At 39.5% G+C, this 20,652-nt stretch overlaps 1 protein-coding gene across 3 annotated transcripts in view; it reads left to right on the top strand.

The window, feature by feature from the left end:
- The first annotated feature begins 10,486 nt into the window (after nucleotides 1–10,486).
- ARHGEF9 (Cdc42 guanine nucleotide exchange factor 9) overlaps nucleotides 10,487–20,652 on the top strand; it is a 179,393-nt gene continuing 169,227 nt past the window's right edge. For all 3 annotated transcript variants that reach the window (XM_074028836.1, XM_074028845.1, XM_045383994.2), the window contains exon 1: nucleotides 10,487–10,565. The gene's annotated coding sequence lies outside the window, so the exon portion shown is untranslated. The remainder of the gene's footprint in view (nucleotides 10,566–20,652) is intronic.

The following is a 20,652-nucleotide window of genomic DNA, read 5'->3' as shown; positions in this document are numbered from 1 at the left end:
ACACAATCTGATCCCCAAAAACCTATTGGAATAATAATAATTTTTAAAACCATTAAAAATAACAGATATGGCAAGGTTGTGGAGAAAAAGGAATGCTTATACACTGTTGTTGGGAGTGTAAACTAGTTCAGCCAGTGTGGAAAACAGTGTGGTGATTACTCAAAGACCTAAAAACAGAAATAACTTTTGACCCAGCAATCCCATTACTGGGTATATACTCGAAGGAATATAAATTGTTCTATCATAAAGACACATGCAGAGGTATTTTCATTGCAGCACTATTCACAATAGTAAAGACACGGAATCAACCTAAATGCCCATCAATGGTAGACTAGATAAATAAAATGTGGTACATATACAGCATGGTGTACTATGCAGTCATAAAAAAAGGACAAGATTATATCCTTTGCAGGAATATAGATGGAGCTGGAAGCCATTATCCTTAGTAACCTAACTCAGGAACAGAAAACTAAATACCACATGTTCTCACTTGTAAGTGGGACCTAAATGACGAGAACACATGGACACATGGGGGGAACAACAGACACTGGGGTCTACTTGAGCATAAACGGTGAGAGGAGGAAGGGGATCAGGAAAAATAACTAATAGGTACTAGGTTTATTATCTGGTTGACAAAATAATCTGTAAAACAAACTCTCATGACACAGGTGTACCTGTTTAACAAACCTGCACATGTACCCCGAACTTAAAATAAAAGTTAAATTTAAAAAATGGACAAAGGGCCTGAATAGAAATGTCTCAAATGAAGACATACTAATGGCCAAAAATTATATGATTAAATAGTCAACATCACTAATAATCGGGGAAATGCAAATTAAAACCACAAGAAAATATTACCTCTCACCTGTTTGAATGGCTACTATCAAAAATACAAAAGAAAACAAGTATTACCAAGGATATGGAGAAAAAGGAACCCTTGTATACTGTTGGTGGCAATGTAAATTAGTACAGCCATTACGGAAATCTTTATGGAGGTTTCTCAAAAAATTAAAAATAGAAGTACCATATGAGTCAGCAATCTCACTTTTGAGTATATGTCCACAGGAAATAAAATCAGTGATGCTGAAGAGATAGTTGCACTCTCATGTTTACTGCAGCACTATTCACAATAGCCAAAATATGGAATTAACCTAAGTGTCTATGAGTGGATGAATGAATAAAGAAAACGTGATATATATACATAGTGGAATACTATGCAGCCATAAACAGAAGGAAATGTTGCCATTTGCCACAAAACAAATAAGCCTGGAGGACATTAAGTTAAGTGAGATAAACCTGGCAGAGAAAGGCATATACTGCATGATGTTACTTATATTTGGAACCTTAAAAAAATGTTTGCATAGAACTCTAGAGTAGGATGGTGGTTACCATGGGCTGGGACAGTTGAGGAGGTGATGGTTGGAGAGATGTTGGTCAAAGTATACAAAAATTTGCGTTAGATAGGAAGAATTAGGTTCAAAGGATCTATTTTAGTACATAGTGACAACAGTTAATATATTATATTCTTGAAAAATGCTAAGAAAGTATATATAAAGTGCTTTTACCACAAAAAATATAACCATGTGAGGTAAAGTATATGTTAATTTGGCTAGATTTAGACATTCCACAATACTTTAAAACATCATGCTCTACATGATATATACAAACAATTTTATCTGTGACTAAAAATATAAAATGGAAAAGATTGAGCTAGGTAGTCGAATGACCGCAGCATAATAGATTACTGAGGAAAACAAGGATGTTAGGCAATTTCCTTCACCTTGGGGTTTGCTGTCATCTGGTTATTCAAGCCCTGCTCTTACAGAGTCTCCATTGTCGGAGATCTGGACTAGAGGGGCTGTGAACCAGCCTGGGGTACCTTGAGAATATTGTGGGTATGGTCTAGGAAGTCGTTGCAAGTTATGGTAACTGGAACATGCAAAAGGAAAGAGGAAAATGGTCAAGGTATGTTGGAACTGGGGACTAATTAGAAACTGGCATGGAAGGAAAATAAGGTCTCAGTAAACCTGCATATCTGGTACTATTCCAGGTTGTCAGAGCAAATGCAGATGAGAGAGACAGAAAGAGGCAAAAGGCAACCCTAGGAGGGGGACAGGTACAGCAATCTCCTCACAGTGTGAATATAAACTTACCAACTCCACCAAAGCTTCATGAAGATAACCCTTACCACCATCTTAAAATTTCCCCCAAGTTTTCTGGTGCTATAGAGTTAAGTGACCTCCCTGAAGAGATAAGTTAATTGGTCAGCCAGCACTAGAATTCCCATTTGCTGACAGATGTGAGGGAGTATCTGTTACATGGCTTTCTCCTAGCTTCTGGTGGTTTGCTCGAAATCTTGGGCATTCCTTGAATTCTGCTGCACCACCTAGATCTCTGCCTTCATCTTCACATGGTGTTCTTCGTGTGTGTGTGTGTGTGTGTGTGTGTGTGTGTGTGTGTGTCTGTGTCGGTGTCTGTGTTTAAGTTTCCCCTTTTTATAAGGACACCAGTCATATTGGATTATAGGCCCACCCTACTCCAGGGTGATCTCATATTTCCTTAACTAATGACATCTACAGCGACCCTATTTCTGAATAAGTTCACATTCTGAGGTCCTGGGAGTTATACCACCATGGTAATTTGTGGGAGGGACACAATTTGCCCCATGAAACTCATTATCTGATGACTCTCCCCCAAAGATATCAAGTATCAGTTTGTTTCTTGATATTCAGACCTATATATCAACTGCCTGCTGGACTAAGTATATCTACAAATCCCATGAGCATCTCTGTCCCAATCAATATGCTTTAGCTTGTACTACTGGTATGACCTCACCTAAATTTGGCTCACCTCCTGAGTGATCCCTCTGGGTTATTAGCTCTACCATCATCCCAGTTATGCAGCTATGAAACCTCAGAGTTTTCTCTGATTCCTCCTCTCTTCTCTTTCTGTATAGTCATTTGCAAGGTCTTGCAGATTCTAGTTTTATGATGTCTTGATTTTGTCTTGCCCTGCTTCTCCCCTGCTACTGCCCTAATCAAACGGCATTATTTCTTCTCACCTGGAAGGGTACAGTAACCTCCCAGCTGTTCTCCCTGCCTCCCACTTAGCCTCTGATTCTGGTCTATCCTGTCTGACATACTAGAGTCACCATCATCAAGCACAGATCTTCCAGTGGCTTCTCTCCTTAGAAGCAGCTGCTTTCCCAATCTCTGAGCCTTGTCCTGTGCCAATCCAATCCTGTTCTCTGTAATGTCCTCCCCTCTGTTCACCTAAGTAGATTTTTAACTGAAAGGCCACAGTCTCCACAAAGCCCTTACATCACATGTGACCTTTTGTTCCTCAGGCTGTGTTTATATCTCTTCAGTAGCACTTAACATATTCTACCCTGTCTCAGAACTATATATCTCCTTTATTGCTCTTCCACACACACACACACACACACTAACACAATATGATTGTGTTAAGGCAGAGTCTGAGTCTTCCTCATCATAGTGTTCTACATGATGTTTGGCTCACAGCAGGTGCCTAATGAATATTGCTTGAGTGACTTGAAAAACCTTGAAGCTTTCTGCTCAAGTCTCTCTGTGTACTGTAGTGCAGCATAAAAAGCAGCACTCTCAGGTTTTTAAAAAAATCTTCTAAATTGGGTCAGCTTATAGACTAGGCATATCAGCTGCTTAGTGCTCACCACCGAACTCAGCAAGCACCTCTCAGAGAGGGATAGGAATGTGGAGGCAAAGAGGGATTGAACGAGCCTCCCCCATCTAGCAGCAGCTGCTCAGCAGTAGGATGGGGAGGCTCAGAGAGCAACAAGGCCAAATATGCAGGTCAAAACCTGATTTACCCTGGAAAAAAAATGCGTGGTGACCTTAATGGCAAAATAGCTTATCATATGAAACCTACTGTAGCTGAGGGCCCATTTAGACTTTTAGTAGCAGATACCTCTTCAACCCACCCCCATTTTAAGCTTCTTCATTTGAATCTTCTTTTGACCTTTCTTTGAAATGATGGCTATTTTATTTTATTATTATTATTTTTTTTTTTTTTTGCTCCTAAGCTGTCATTTAGTATACAAAAGTCTTCATTTTTACATGCTGTGTTGCTAAATCTGGACACAAAATTATTTCTTCTGCCTGCTTCCCAGCAGTGGAGCTGGAGACATCAGAAAAGAGAACTGACTTGTCCAAGGTCACACAGCAAGGGCAGGTCCAGACTGGAAATCAGAAACTGCCCTTGCCATCATTTCTCCTTACAAGAGTCCAAGGATGAAGTGATGCACCATTGGGAATGGAGCCTCCAAAGGATTGAAGGAAGCAGGTCACGAGGCACCTCCAGGCAAAAATCTGAGGCCTAGAAAACCTAAGAGCGTCACTGCAACAAATGGCAAGGGAAAGGTATTGCCTACAGCCTTAGAGTGTAGGCCTGGAATCTGACAGGCAGTAAACAAATGACCCAATGTATGTTGTTAAGGGCCACAGAAAGAGAAGTAGTTTGTTGCCTGAATATATAATGTGATTGTAAGGGCTGCAGTAGTCCCTCACTTCTCAGGTAGCATGTAAGAGCGTTGGCTCCCGACTAGTCGGCCTCGGTTCAAATTTTGATTTCGCTACATACTAGCCCTGTGACCTTACACAAGGCAGTTAAGTTCTCCAAGTCTTAGTTTCCTCACCTAGAAAATGGAACTCATTATTCACAAATGTTTATTGAACACATACCAGTCAGGTACTCTTCTGTGTACCTGGAATACAACAATGAACACTTCAGAAAGAAATCCCTAATCTTGTGGAGCTGACATGCCAGTAGAGGGAATATTTACAAACAATCTCCTCACCTCCCAGCATGTGGGGAGGGGTAAATGAGAGAATGCATACAAGGTGCTTGGCATAGACATAGTACTTAATGAATGTTTTAGTTTAAACTACAATTTGGCAAAAGGGATGTGTCAGAGCAGTGAAAATTGTGCCCACCTGTCTGCCCTTCCATTTAACTCCAACCCTCTTCAGAATGCTGTCCTGACAGGCATCCAAGCTCAGAGGAAGGTGAAGGAAAATGGCATTTGAGCTTGACCTTATAAATGAGTGGGAGAAAAAAGAGCTGGAAAGGCCCTGACAGGCCAGGCCGAAGACTTCCCAGGCCCTTAGGATATGATACACAGTATGGAGATGTTGATAAGAGTAAGAAAAGGATCCCAAACTGGGGATTTTTTGACTGAGTTAAGGGTAAGAGAAGATCTTTATTTTCCCTTATTTGAGACTGGAGGTGGGTGACAGAGCTTTAGTTCCATGATGTGTGTGTGTTTCTGTTGGTGTATGTATTTATAAAGTGACCAGAATTTTAGCAAGTCCCTCTAAGGGAATAAATCCAATGTTGATCCTTGGCAAAAGACATGCAAGTCCTTATTGTTCTGAGCTGAATTTCTCACAGAGATCTGCTGAAGCTACAGTCAGGTCTACAAAACACAGAGGCATAGTGGGTCCAGGGAACTGGAAGGACCACAAATACTGGCCAAAGTGATTCAGTGTCTGGAGTCCAAGTACATTCTCTTCGGGCTTTTTCCCCTGCAGTCCCATAGTACCTGTTTCCCCACTGAAAGCCAGCAAGACCCTGGCTGCGCCATGTCTCCATCCTGTGTTCCAGTGAGACAGTGTCAGGAATGGCTCACTGGACTCTCAGTGGAGGGGAAAGGAGAGCTTACTTGGTACCCCAGCCTGGGCTTATCATTTCTTATGATACCACTGATAGGGCTGCCATATAAGACTGCCTTTCCTCCCCCTTATGGCAGGAGCAGATTGCATGGCAAAATCACTGGTTTTCTCCTTGTCATTTGCTTGCTGTGAAACATAGTGGTAAAAGTGTGTGGGCTCTGAAAACAAACTGCTGTGTTTGGAGCCTCCCTCTGTTACTGCCAATCTGTGTGATCTAGACAATATATTTAATCTCTCTACCTCAGTATCTTTGTCTATAAATTGGGAATGATAATAACACCTATCTCACTGGATTGTGAGGGTTCAATGATCTCCTCCTCCAGGTAAAGTTGCTAGAATTGTGCCTAGCACGTAGATTATAGGTTATAAGTTAAGATCTTGCTCTAATCACTGCCCCTTTTGGGGGGCCTCCATTTCCTCATCTGTGCAATGCAATAATGATTACCCTGTATAGCTCCTGAGGTGAGGGACCAAATGGATGAGAAAGCAATATGCTAACAGAAGTCATACAAGATGCAGTGTCCTGAGGTTGGGGTGAAGTATTGGGGGCACCCTCCCTGGGGACATGATTCAGTGGGGTTTTGGCTATAGCTGTAATGCAAGTTGAGGAAATTAAGGTGTATATAAGACTGGTGGCCCTTATTTAGTGATTTAGATATCTGAGATTATCTGTGGAGGATGGCACCAAGCTACATTCTGGATGACATTAGGAGGTCTCTCTCTCTCTCTCTCTCTCTCTCTCTCTCTCTCTTATACACACACACACACACACACACACACACACACACACACCCTTTTAATTTATTATACAGTGAAGGATTTCACAGCCACATATTACTTTTGACTATTACAGCTTAACACTTTCATGTAGTTATGTTACAGCTGATATTTAATAATAAGGTCAGAGTACTTTTATTCAGTCAGTTTTCTTAAAGGAATCATAGATAATTTACTAGCTTAAAAACTTTTTTTAAAAGATAACATTGCGGTAAACAACACCTAATCTTACATTGGAGTTTTGGGATTTTCATGCAAAATTTTGAAATGACCATGTAAAGCATGAGAAATGTGAATAAAGAGTTTAGTCAAGCCTTAGTTTCCCATCTGTAAACTGGAATTGATAATCTCTTTTTTGGTTGTTCAGCAGGACCATGGTATAACTCAGATGAGATAATGAATGTCAAAATGAGTAAAAAATTATAAAGTGATATGTATGTATGAATGATAATAGTAATATTAACTCTATGTATTGAGTATCTATATTGGGCTACATGTTTTTAATAATGATAGCTGACACTGTTGTAGTGTTACTCCTTGTCAGATGCTATTCTGTAAGCTTCACATGAATTAGTTCTCACAATTCTAGGGGATAAATACTAGTATCATCTTCATGCTTGTCGAACAGAGGTGACATTGATGCACAAACAGGTGAAATCACTTGCTGTATGTCACACAGTCAGTAAGTGGCAGATCTAGGATTTGAACCTAGGTAGTTTGATTTTGGAATGCATGCTTGTAAATACTATACTACAAGCTTTCATAAAGGGTCTTTTTAGAGTTGTAAGGTAATTTTGTTGTTTAATGACAATCCAGCCTGAAAAGTGCCCCCACTGGCCAAATAGTGACAGGTGAAAAAATAAAACAAAAACTTACACACACATGAAAACAAAAGGTAACAGCTAACTGAAATGAGTTGAGTCTGTAAGAAATTTGAATCTATGATGATTTAAAAAATGGGCAAATAAAATCACTGACTGAGTAGAATGGAGCAGACATGCCTCAGACCACAACAGTAGTGAAAATAGTTAATATTATTTTCCTGTTAAATGCTTACTGAGTTTATTGCACCATTTACTATGGGTCAAACACCAAAGCAATGTATGCATATTAATTCACTTAATCCTTACAACTACTCTATGGAGATAGGTGCATTTGTTATCATACCCATTTACACATGAGATAAATGAGGCACTGGGAGGTTATATATTGTGACCAGGGTTCTACGGGCTAGTAAATGGTAGGGTGTATTAGCCTATTTGTGTTGCTATAAATTAATTCCTGATGTTGGGCAGTTTTTGGCTCACAGTTCTGCAGGCTGTACAAGCATGGCATTGGCAACTGCTTGACTTCTGTTGAGGCCCAAGAAACTTTTATTCATGGCAGAAGGCAAAGGGGAAGCAGGCAAGTCATATGGCTAGAGAAGGAGCAAGAGAGGGGATCCCAGACTCTTTTTAACAACCAGATCTCTTGTGAACTCATTTCTGTGGGGAAGGCACCAAGCCATTCATGAGGGATCTGCCCCCATGACCCATACATCTCCCACTAGGTTCTGCCTTCAACATTGAGGATCACATTTCAACATGAGATTTGGAAAGGAAAGGATTCACAACTCAGACAGTCTGGCCTCAGAGTCTATTCTGCTCATCTCTCATAAAATACTGCCTAAATACATTCGCTTTATATTCTTTTCTGTTCATAAAGCCTGGATTGGTAAAATAATGAACATTTATTGAGTGCTATCAGACATTGTGATAACAGTCATTACAAATAAACAATGTCTTTAATCTTCCCAATAACCCTGAGAGTCAGGGACTATATTTTTAAATCCCCATTTGACAAAAGGAAATTGAGAATTAGAAAGGTTACATGAGTTACCACTACAAACAAATAATGTAAGTTTTAAGAGCGGAGACACAACATCACAAAGCTAGTAGGTGTTAGAGTTGGCATTTGAACTCTTGTCTTTCCTCCAGCCAAGCCTATGGGTAGTGAAACCTTCCCAACTGTCTACCTTCACAGCCCCTATATATCTATTCTCCACACTTCAGCCAGTAGTGTGTTTGAAATGTAAATATAAGCAAACTTCTTTAAATGGCTCTCCTTTGGTTTTTGGAAAAAGGTCATTTAGACCCTTAAGGAAGTCCATGTGCTCATAGCTGTTGGGAGGGAGGAGTGGTAATCAAATGAAGTCAAAGAGGTTGGCAGGATCCTGCAAGAGCCTTGGAAGCTATAATAAAAAGTTCGGATTTTATTCTGTAATGAGAATGTACTGGAAAGATTTGGGCTAGGCAGTGGCATAATGTAAATGGCTCTTTGGTTTCTGTGTGTGGAATGGTCTGTAGGGGTCAAGGGAGCCAGAAGCTCAATGAGAAGGCTATTGTAATATTCAAGTGAGAGAAGGTGTTGGTTTAGAGCAAGGTGGATGGAAAGTGGCCAGTGACTGGATATATTTAGAAGGTAAAACAACAGGCTTTGCAGACAGAGTAGGTAGGGAATGTGAGGGAAAGTGAGAAATCAAGGATTACTGCTAGATTTTGTCCCCATCAACTACATGAATGGTGGCACTGCTAATTAAAGAAATGGGGAACATGGGGTGGGGGAGGGGACTGAAACCAGTGAGACTCAAGAGCTTTTACTGGCCAAGTCAAGTTTGAGATGCATATATAAGAGAGAAAAAAAAAAAAAAAAAAAAACTGTGGGAATCCAGAGGAGAAACACATTTCCAGGTGAGGAGATCAGAGAGCATTTTCCAGTGAAGGTGGCAACTATGCTATTCTGGGCTTGGAAAAAGAGGTAGGATTAGGAATACGGAGTTAGTGAGGAGAGGAAGGATGGGAAGAGGTTAGGTCAGTGTTTTTCAAACACAATAATTTCTGTCATTTACAGACATCATTTTGCTTACTATTTTCCCTAAAGTGACTCAATTTTGGAAAGTTTAATAATTTAAAAACAGTTTTATTCTAGTGCTGTAAATTGATTTAGTTATCTGTTCTTAAATATACATTAAAAATAAACATCTATTAAATGTGTTGTTAATGTAATAATAGCTAGCATTTGTTGAGTACTGCTAGAAGCAGTTCTAAGTGCTACAAATCAATAATTTCATTTGCCCGGACACTGCTTGTTCCTAAGTGCTTTATGTGTTCTAACTCATTTAATCCCTGTGGCAGTGTTATACTATGGGGGTATTGTCTTCCCTCTTTTATAGACAGGGAAGCTATAGCCCAGAGGATTTGAGCAATTTATCATGGTTGCACAAATAGTAAGTAGCAAAGCTGGGCTTTGTGCTCCAGGTCTCTTTGCTGATTGACTTCTCCAGCAGTGCTCAGGGGAGAGCACCTTTGGCTGCACATGAGAGTTACCTGGGGAGATTTTGTGTTTGTTTTCATTTTAATACCCATGTTTAGGCCCCATCCAAACCAATTAAATTAGAATATTTGGGATGGGTCTCCAGCATCTGGGTCTTTGCAAAGTTCCCCAGGTGATTCTCATGTACAGCCCTGGGTGACAACATCTGCCCTATGCAATAAGGCCTCCACCACCCATCTATAATCACCCCTTTAATTACAACACTCTGTGAAACACAATCAAGCTTAGGGCATTTGAGACAGAGAAATGCTCAGGGAAAGGCATGAAGATATTCATTAGCAGCTCAAAGAAATATATCTAGCCCCCTTTAGATACATAGAGGTCCAAGAGTTCATGTATCTGGTATGGAAACCGCAGCCCACGCAGGGAGTGTACTTGGTAGAAGCTCACACAGTCCTCTGAGGTGAGCCTGGATCGCCTGGTTCTCGATTAACACGCTGTCTGATCTTTTCACCAAATTCAATTTGCTGGCAGATTATTAACTTCCAGTTGCTGAAGTGTGTTGGAGCCTGAAAGGGGGAAAGGAGCCTAGCAACCGATTGCATGGCTTAGCAACCAATTATCACACTTTAGTTACAGCAGATGTGGGCGTCTGTCTGCAAAATTGCCACTGCTGGAGCTGGAAACACAAGTTACAGGGTAGCCAGGCAGCTGCTGGTAGCAAGTAAGGAGAAAGCATCCTGCTGCTAACTCACTGGCTGAATTTAGGTAAGTCATTACTTGTTTCTGAACCTTAGTTTCCCCAGCTATAAAATGGGACTAGTTTGCAAATATCAAATGAAAAATGTCTTCATTCTTTTCTGCAAATACAAACTGAGATTGAGTTATTTAGTTTTATATTTATCATTTATAGAGCATTTACAATGCATATTAGCTTCCTATTGTTCCTGAAGAAATTACCACAAATTTGATGGCTTAAAACAACAAACATTTATTATCTTACAGTTCTGGAAGTCAAAATTCCAAAATTTATCTTAGTGGCTAAAATTAAGGTGTCAACAAGATTGCATTCTTTTCTGGAGGCTCTAGAGGAGAAACTTTCCTGCTTTTTCCAGCTTCTGGAGGCTGCTAGCATTCCTTGACTCATGGCTCCCTTCCATCTTCAAAGCCAGCAATGGCTAGTCAAGTCTTTCTCATATTGCAGTACTCTGAAACTAACTCTGCTGCTTCCTTCACATTTAAGTACCTTTGCAATTACATTGGGACCACCTGGGTGATCCAGGATAATCTCCCTATTTTAAAGGTCACTGATTAACAACTTTAATCCCATCTGCTACTCTAATTCCCCATTCCTCTTTGCCATGTAACCTAACATATTCACAGTTTCTAGGGATTAGTAGTATGTGAATATGTTTGGTGGATGGGGGGAGGGGGTCTTTATTATAACTACCACACCCTGTGTCAGGCACTATTTTAAGTATTTTATATGTATTAAATTTATTTAATCCTCACATGTATCAAACTCACTTAATAATCCTCTGAAGTAGAGAGTATTACTATTTCCATTTTACATACAAGGAGACTGAAGCACGCAGATGTTAAGTAGTTATATGATTTACTTATTTTTGCCACCGCAAGGCCAAGAACTTTCATGCTTGTTTTATATATTAGGAATTACATTTGGCTGCTAGTAACAGAAATGGGATATAAATGTGGCCTAAATGAGGCAGACATTTATTTTTATATTATGTAAGAAAGATCTAGAGATAGGCTGTTCAGGGTTGGTATGGTAACTTCATACCATGGTTTTTATCCTGAAGGTCACAGGATGGCTAGTGAACCTCCAGTTGTCATATCCCCATTGAAAACAGTGGGAAAAACAAAAATGGTGCATGACAGCTTTCAGGGAAATTTGGTTTTCAGTGGGCAACTAGTAGTCTCTCTACTACAACAATCAAGAATGAAAAACTAGTGTCTTACCATAGTCCATGGCTATGACGCCTCAGCCCATGGTCCTCCTGGGAACCCTCAGAAGGGAGCTTTCACCCCTTGTTTGGGAAAATGCTGCAAGGTGTAGGGTAGGGAAAGTCAACTGCAAAATCTTAAATAGAGTTGATTGGTAAGTTACATGAGAGACAAAGACATTGCAGGGTAGATGCATTTGAGAGTGGTGGGGCTGGGCGCAGTGGCTCACACTTGTAATCCCGGCACTTTGGAGGGCTGAGACGGGTGGATCACCCGCAGTTAAAAGTTCGAGACCAGCCTGACCAATATAGTGAAACCCCTTCTCTACTAAAAATACAAAAATTAACCAGGCATGGTAGCATGCACCTGTGGTCCCAGCTACTTGGGAGGCTGAGACAGGAGAATTGCTTGAACCCGGAAGGCAGTGGTGTCAGTGAGCCGAGATCATGCTACTGCACTCCAGCCTGGGTGACAGAGCAAGACTCCATCTCCCAAAAAAAAAAAAAAAAAAAAAAAAAGAGTGGTGGAGATTATGTCAAACTAGAGATCACATGCTATGTCTAAATGAAGCCACTACCCAGTTCTAGTTCATTTTCCTAAATGGCCAGATCTTCTGATTTTCTTCAATGGAATCTGGAAATCCAGATTTTCTTACATAATATTTTGCTTTTTAAATAATGGATCAACTTCATTTTTACATTATGTGGGACAAACTAAACGTAGAATCCAGCCCCACATAACTAGTTTCCAAGCACTGTTGTAATGGAAAGAACACTACATTAGGAGAACAGGATTCTAGCTCAATTTGCTGTGTGGCCATTTGCAAGTATCCTTCTGTCTCTGGGATTCACATTTCCAATCTTTAATCTGAGGTATTTGCCTAGAGAATTTCTATGGAGTCTTCAGGTTCTGATGTTCTATAATTTTTCCTTATATCTAATAACCAAATGAAATATTACTTGCTTTAAAAAATTTTAATGCTTATTTCAAATTTTACTTTTTAGGGGATATAACCCATTACATATTTATTTGCTAACTCTACAATTGCCATTTGGGAAAAACATCTAGTGGATTATTTAGCATTTGTTGCCAAGACTTCCTTAGTTAGAACCTACGTGCTTCGTCCAATTCACTTAGGTATTTTAAAGCTACTGAAATTCCTACTAAATTATTCTTTTAATGTATATGTTTAACAAATAATGATTGGTATGGCTGTCTATGGTAACTTTTCAGGAAAGGCTGAGGGAAACATGAGGGCTGGGAATGAGTCAAATCTAAGAGGAATTCCTTTGGGGGAGAGTGCAGGAAGCAAAGAGCTAATGGCAGAAGGAGTATAAAATTAATCATAAAATCTGTTGTTTTTTGAATACCTACCAGCACTTCCTATAAATTACATCATTTGATCTACCCACAAACTAATTAGAGGTATTGTCTTGCCCATTTTACAGTGCTAAGCAGGGGATGATAAACTTTTTCAGTGAAGGGCCAGACAGTAAATAGTTTAGGCTTTATGGACCAAACTAGGTGCATGTTGCATGTTTTTCTTTTCTTTTAAAACGACCCTATAGAAAAGTACAAAAACATACAGAAACAGGCCATAGGCAGAATTTGGCTTACACTGTAGTTGGCCAGTGCCTAGGTGTAAATGCTAAAAGCATGGACACTGGAGACAGCAGAGTTAGAGTCTGGACTCTACTTCTTTATTATTATTATTATTATTATTATTATTATTATTATTGAGTCTGGGTTCTACTTCTTACTATGTGCAATTGAGCAAGGTCCTTAGCCTTTCTTTGCCTCCATTTCTTCATCTGTAAAAAAGGGATAAGTATAGAACTTACCTCACAGGGTTGTTGTGCAGATTCACTAAGTTGTTATTTGTAAATGCTTAGAAAAGTTCTTAACACATAAGTGCTTGTCAGATAAATAAGTATTCACAATAGCAAAGACTTGGAATCAACCCAAATGTCCATCAGTGACAGACTGGATTAAGAAAATGTGGCACATATACACCATGGAATACTATGCAGCTGTAAAAAAGGATGAGTTCGTGTCCTTTGTAGGGACATGGATGCAGCTGGAAACCATCATTCTCAGCAAACTATCGCAAGAACAGAAAACCAAACACTGCATGTTCTCATTCATAGGTGGGAACTGAACAATGAGATCACTTGGACTCGGGAAGGGGAACATCACACATCGGGGTCTGTCATGGGGAGGGGGGACGGGGGAGGGGGGAGGGATTGCATTGGGAGTTATATCTAATGTAAATGACGAGTTGATGGGTGCAGCACACCAACATGGCACAAGTATACATATGTGACAAACCTGCACATTGTGCACATGTACCCTAGAACTTAAAGTATAGTAATAATAAAAATAAAAAATAAAAAATAAATAAATAAAAAGAAAAAAAAGAAAGCCTAGAATCTGATGTTGAAATGGTGAAAGGATGTTTGGAAACAGAGACCGCTCTAACATGCTTCTGATTGTACCCTATGAGTAGCCACTTTCTCTACATCTGTGACTGGTTGGCCAGGTTTTCCAGTGAGGTTCACTGCTCCATCTGCTCTGCTGTCTGTATTAAATGCCTCAGATGACACACCATACACACAGAATCACTGGCCAATCTTGCCTAGGTTAGTGTGCCTTTCAGCCTAGAACCTGAATGCCACACTGCCTCTGTACAAGCCACTCAAGGAGTTGTCAACCTTCCCTATCCCTTGAGAACACATACCACCATTGTATCAGCTTTCCATGGGGCTGGACCCCTTCTCAACCACAAAAGAATTCCTCTTATCAGCACTTGACAAAGCTGACCACCTTTGCTCCTTGAAACTCTTTCTTCCTTGGATTCCTAGACTTCCTTGGCTTTCAAGACTCTCCTAGTTTCACTGCCACCTCACTGATTGCTCCTTCTCAGAGTTCTTTGCTATTTTCTTCTCACCTCCCCAACCTCTAAATGTTAGAAGTCTTCAGGCGTTAGTCATTGGACCTCTTCTTTTCTTCCGATGTATTTCCTTCCTTGGTGACCTCATTTAGACTCATTAAGTAAAAGCTAATGTCTCCCAAATTTATATGTCCAGCCTGGCCTTTTCCTTCAACATGTATATCGAACTGACTACTTAACCTCTCCACTTGCATATCTAACAGGCATTACAAACTTAATATGTCCCAAACTGAACTCCTGATACAAAAACCAAGATCAAGTTCTTCGGTACTTTTCCCTCCCTCCTCCAATTTATAGCAAATTCCAGATGCTTCCTTCCAGATGCTCAGAGTAAAAGCCTTATGGCTCATTTTCTTCCACATCCCACATCTAATCCCTCGGGTAATCCTGTTGGTTCTACCTTCAAAATATATTTAAAATTGATTACTTCTCACCACCTCCCCTGCTATCACTCTGGTCTAAACTACTGTTATCTAGGAATGCTACATTATCCTCCTTACTGCTCTGTTTCCTCCCTTAACGTCCTACAGTCGATTCTTTATACAACATCCTCTGTGAGTGTATTGAAACTTAAGTCAAATCATGTCACATGTCACTCTTGTGCTCAGAATCCTTCAATTGTCTCCCATCTCACTAAGAGTAAATGCTCAATTCTCACAATGATATTTAAGACCTTACATGATCAGCTCCCCATTACCTCAGTGACCTTATATTCTACTATAGTTCAGTGCTCATTCCACTTCAGTCGCACCAGCCTCCCCACTCTTCTTTAGAGTTGCCTGGAACATGCCGGCCTTAAGGCCTTGCTGGCTATTCCTTTCGTCTGGAACATTCTGTTTTCAGATGTCTGCATGGCTGGCATCTCACCTTGCTCAAGTATTGTTTATGAGTCATCTTCTCAATGAGACTTACCCTGACCATCCTTTTAAAAATTGCATAATACGTTTCCCCACCCTCTCTGCTTTTCCCGTCAATAGCAGTTATAACCATCTGACATACTATATATTTTATTTGTTTGTCATTTGTCTCTCCCTGCTAGAATATAAGCACCATAAGAGCAAGGATTTTGACAGTTTTATTCACCAAAATATCCCCAATTCCTGGAACAGGAACAGTGCCTAACACATAGAAGGTATGCAATAAATATTATTTGAATAAATAAATAAAACAAATGCTTCCCCCACTGTATCCTTCCCTTTACTGCTTTCCTTTTCTTCAAGAATATAAAATAAACCTAAACACCCTGAGAGGTTCTAGAGGGAGGCTCACAAAAGAATCATAGCACAAAAGGAGAGAAAAAGTGAAGAAAAATAAACACGTTGTCTTATGCCTGCCTGGATTTAATTTGTGTGGCTGCCAGGGTTTCATGAGAATGTCTCAATCTAGGCTCTGGGGTTTGGGGTTGGGATATTTTCACTGCTTCTAATAGTTGCTGCCACAATCCAGGGCACCCTTCTCCTCCTGGCCTCAGGCACCTTATTCTGTGACAGGCACAGATTCCTCATAGGAGTGAAGCAACCAGCATACCTGGCTGCTGATAGAGACCAAGGGTTTGTGAGACCACTCTGTGTGTCTGTGTCAATGCATGCAAACAAGTCTTTTTTTTTTTTAACTTTTTAAAATTATACTTTAAGTTCTGGGATAGATGTGTAGAATGTGCAGGTTTGTTACATAGGTATACACATGACATGGTGGTTTGCTGCACCCATCAACCCGTCATCTACATTGGGTATTTCTCCTGATGCTATTCCTCCCCTAGCCCCCAACCCCAACAGGCCCCAGTATGTGATATTCCCCTCCCTGTGTCTATGTGTTCTCATTGTTCAACTCCCACTTATGAGTGAGAACACACGCTGTTTAGTTTTCCGTTCTTGTGTTAGTTTGCTGAGAATGATGGTTTCCAGTTTCATCCATATCCCTGCAAAGGACATGAACTCATCCTTTTTCATAGCTGCATAGTATTCCATGGTGTGTATGTGCCACATTTTCTTTATCCAGTCTATAATTGATGGACATTTGGATTGGTTCCAAGTCTTTGCTATTGAGAAGAGTGTCGCAATAAACATACATGTGCATGGGTCTTTATAGCAGCATGATTTATAATCCTTTGGGTATATACTCAGTAATGGAATGGCTGAGTCAATTTCTAGTTCTAAATCCTTGAGGAATCGCCACACTGTCTTCCACAATGGTTGAACTAGTTTACAGTCCCACCAACAGTGTAAAAGCATTCCTATTTCTCTACATCCTCTCCAGCATTGGTTGTTTCCTGACTTTATAATGATCACCATTCTAACTGGTGTGAGAGGGTATCTCATTGTGGTTTTGATTTGCATTTCTCTGATAGCCAGTGATGATGAGCATTTTTTCATGTGTCTATTGGCTGCATAAATGTCTTCTTTTGAGAAGTGTCTGTTCATATCTTTCACCCACTTTTTGATGGGATAGTCTGATTTTTTTTCTTGTAAATTTGTTTTTTGGCTGCATAAATGTCTTCTTTTGAGAAGTGTCCATTCGTATCCTTCGCCCACTTTTTGATGGTTTTTTTTTTTCTTGTAAATTTGTTTAAGTTACTTCTAGATTCTGGATATTAGCTCTTTGTCAGATGGATAGATTGCAAAAATTTTCTCCTATTCTGTAGGTTGCCTGTTCACTCTGATGATAGTTTCTTTTACTGTGCAGAAGCTCTTTAGTTTACTTAGATCCCATTTTTCAATTTTGGCTTTTGTTGTCATTGCTTTTGGTGTTTTAGTCATGAAGTCTTTGCCCATGCCTATCTCCTGTATGGTATTGCCTCGTTTTTCTTCCAGTTTTTTTTTTTTTTTTTTTTAATGATTTTAGGTCTTATGTTTAAGGCTTTAATCTATCTTGAGTTAATTTTTGTGTAAGGTGTAAGTCTGGGATCCAGTTTCAGCTTTCTACTTATGGCTAGCCAGTTTTCCCAGCACCATTTATTAAATAGGGAATCCTTTCTCCATTTCTTGTTTTTGTCAGGTTTGTCAAAGATCAGATGGTTGTAGATATGTGGTGTTATTTCTGAGGGCTCTGTTCTGCTCCATTGGTCTATATCTCTGTTTTGGTACCAGTATCATGCTGTTTTGGTTACTATAGCCTTGTAGTATAGTTTGAAGTCATGTAGCATGATGCCTCCAGCTTTGATCGTTTTGCTTAGCATTGTCTTGGCTATGTGGGCTCTTTCTTGGTTCCATATGAACTTTAAAGTAGTTTTTTTCTAATTCTGTGAAGAAGATCGATGGTAGTTTGATGGGGATAGCATTGAATCTATAAATTACTATATTTATATTGTAATTGAATATTACAATATTACAACAATTGAATTTGTAGATTACATTGAATCTACAAATTTCCATTTGTTTGAGTCCTCTCTTATTTCCTTGAGAAGTGGTTTGTAGTTTTCCTTGAAGTGGTCCTTCACATCCCTTGTAAGTTGTATTCTTAGGTATTTTATTCTCTTTGTAGCAATTGTGAATGGGAGTTCACTCACGATTTGGCTCTCTGTTTGTCTATTATTGATGTATAGGAATGCATGTGATTTTTGCACCTTGATTTTGTAACCTGAGACTTTGATGAAGTTGCTTATCAGCTTCAGGAGTTTTGGGGCTGAGATGATGGGGTTTGCTAAGTATACAATCATATCATCTGCAAAGAGAGACAGTTTGACTTCCTCTCTTCCTATTTAAATATCCTTTATTTCTTTCTCTTGCCTGATTGCCCTAGCCAGAACTTCCAATATTGTGTTGAATAGGAGTGGTGAGAGAGGGCATCTTTGTCTTGTGCCATTTTTCAAAGGGAATGCTTCCAGTTTTTGCCCATTCAATATCATAGGCTGTGAGTTTGTCATAAATAGCTCTCATTATTTTGAATTATGTTCCATCATTACCTAGTTTATTGAGAGTTTTTAGCGTGAAGAGGTGTTGAATTTTATCAAAGGACTTTTCTGCATCTGTTGAGATAATCATGTTTTTTGTCATTGGTTCTGTTGATGTGATGGATTACATTTATTGATTTGTGTACGTTGAACCAGACTTGCATCCCAGGGATGAAGCTGACTTGATTGTGGTGGATAAGCTTTTTGATGCGCTGCTGGATTCGGTTTGCCAGTATTTTGCTGAGGATTTTCACACTGATGTTCATCAGGGATATTGGCCTGAAATTTTCTTTTTTTGTTGTGTCTCTGCCAGGTTTTGGTATCAGGATGGTACTCGTCTCATAAAATGAGTTAGGTAGGATTCCCTCTTTTTCTATTGTTTGGAACAGTTTCAGAAGGAATGCTACCAGCTCCTTTTTGTACCTCTGGTAGAATTTGGCTGTGAATACATCTTGTCCTGGACTTTTTGTGGTTGGTATGCTATTAATTACTGCCTGAATTTCAGAACTTGTTATTGGTCTGCTCAGGGATTCGACTTCTTCCTGTTTTAGACTTGGGAGGGTGTATATGTCCAGAAATTTATCCATTTCTTCTAGATTTCTGAGTTTATTTGCATAGAGGTGTTTCTAGTATTCTCTGATGTTAGTTTGTATTTCTGTGGGGTCAGTGGTACTATCCCCTTTATCATTTTGTATTCTATCTATTTGATTCTTCTCTCTTTTCTTCTTTATTAGTCTGGCTAGTGGCCTATCTATTCTGTTGATCTTTACAGAAAACCAGCGCCTGGTTTCATTTATTTTTTTAAGGGTTTTTCGTGTCTCTACCTTTATCAGTTCTACTCTGATCTTAGTTATTTCTTTTCTTCTGCTAGCTTTTGAATTTGTTTGTTCTTGCTTCTCTAGTTCTTTTAATTGCGATGTTAGGGTGTCGATTTCAGATCTTTCCTGCTTTCTCTTGTGGGCATTTGGTGCTATAATTTTCCCTCTAAACGCTGTTATCTGTGTTCCAGAGAGTCTGGTACGTTGTATCTTTGTTCTGATAGGTTTCGAAGAACATCTTTATATCTGCCTTAATTTCGTTATTTACCCAGTAGTCATTCAGGAGCAGGTTGCTCAGTGTCCATGTAGTTGTGTGATTTTGAGTGAGGTTCTTAGTCCTAAGTTCTCATTTAATTGCACTGTGGTCTGAGAGACTGTTATGATTTCTGTTCTTTCACATTTGCTGAGGAGTGTTTTACTTCCAATTACGTGGTCAATATTTGAATACATCTGATGTGGTGCTAAGAATGTATATTCTGTTGATTTGCAGTGGAGAGTTCTTTAGATGTCTATTAGGTCCACTTGGTCCAGAGCTGAGTTCAAGTCCTGAATATCTTTGTTAATTTTCTGTCTCGTTGATCTGTCTAATATTGATAGTGGCATTTTAAAGTCTCCCACTATTTTTGTGTGGGAGTCTAAGTCTCTTTATAGGTCTCTAAGAACTTGCTTTCTGAATCTGGGTGCTCCTGTATTGGGTGCATATATATTTAGGATAGTTAGCACTTCTTGTTGCATTGATCCCTTTATCACTATGTAATGCTCTTGTTTTCCTTTTTCTTTGTTGGTTTAAAGTCTGTTTTATCAGAGACTAGGATTGTCACACCTGCTTTTTTTGCTTTCTATTTTCTTGGTAAATATTTCTCCATCCCTTTATTTTGAGCCTATGTGTGTCTTTGTACATGAGATGGGTCTCCTGAATAAAGTAAACCAATGGGTTTTGACTCTTTATCTAATTTTCCAGTCTATTTCTATTAATTGGGGCATTTATCCTGTTTACATTTAAGGTTAATATTGTTATGTGTGAATTTGATGCTGTCATTATGATGCTAGCTGGTTATTTTGGCTGTTAGTTGATGCAGTTTCTTCATAGTGTCGATGGTCTTTACAGTTTGGTATGTTTTTTGCAGTGGCTGGTACAGGTTGTTCCTTTCCATGTTTAGTGCTTCCTTCAGGAGCTCTTGTAAGGCAGGCCTAGTGTTGACCAAATCTCTCAGCATTTGCTTGTGTGTAAAG

Source organism: Macaca fascicularis, chromosome X (genome assembly GCF_037993035.2).
Source record: "Macaca fascicularis isolate 582-1 chromosome X, T2T-MFA8v1.1".
Lineage (NCBI taxonomy): Eukaryota > Metazoa > Chordata > Mammalia > Primates > Cercopithecidae > Macaca > Macaca fascicularis.
This window is presented reverse-complemented; position numbering and strand designations above follow the sequence as displayed.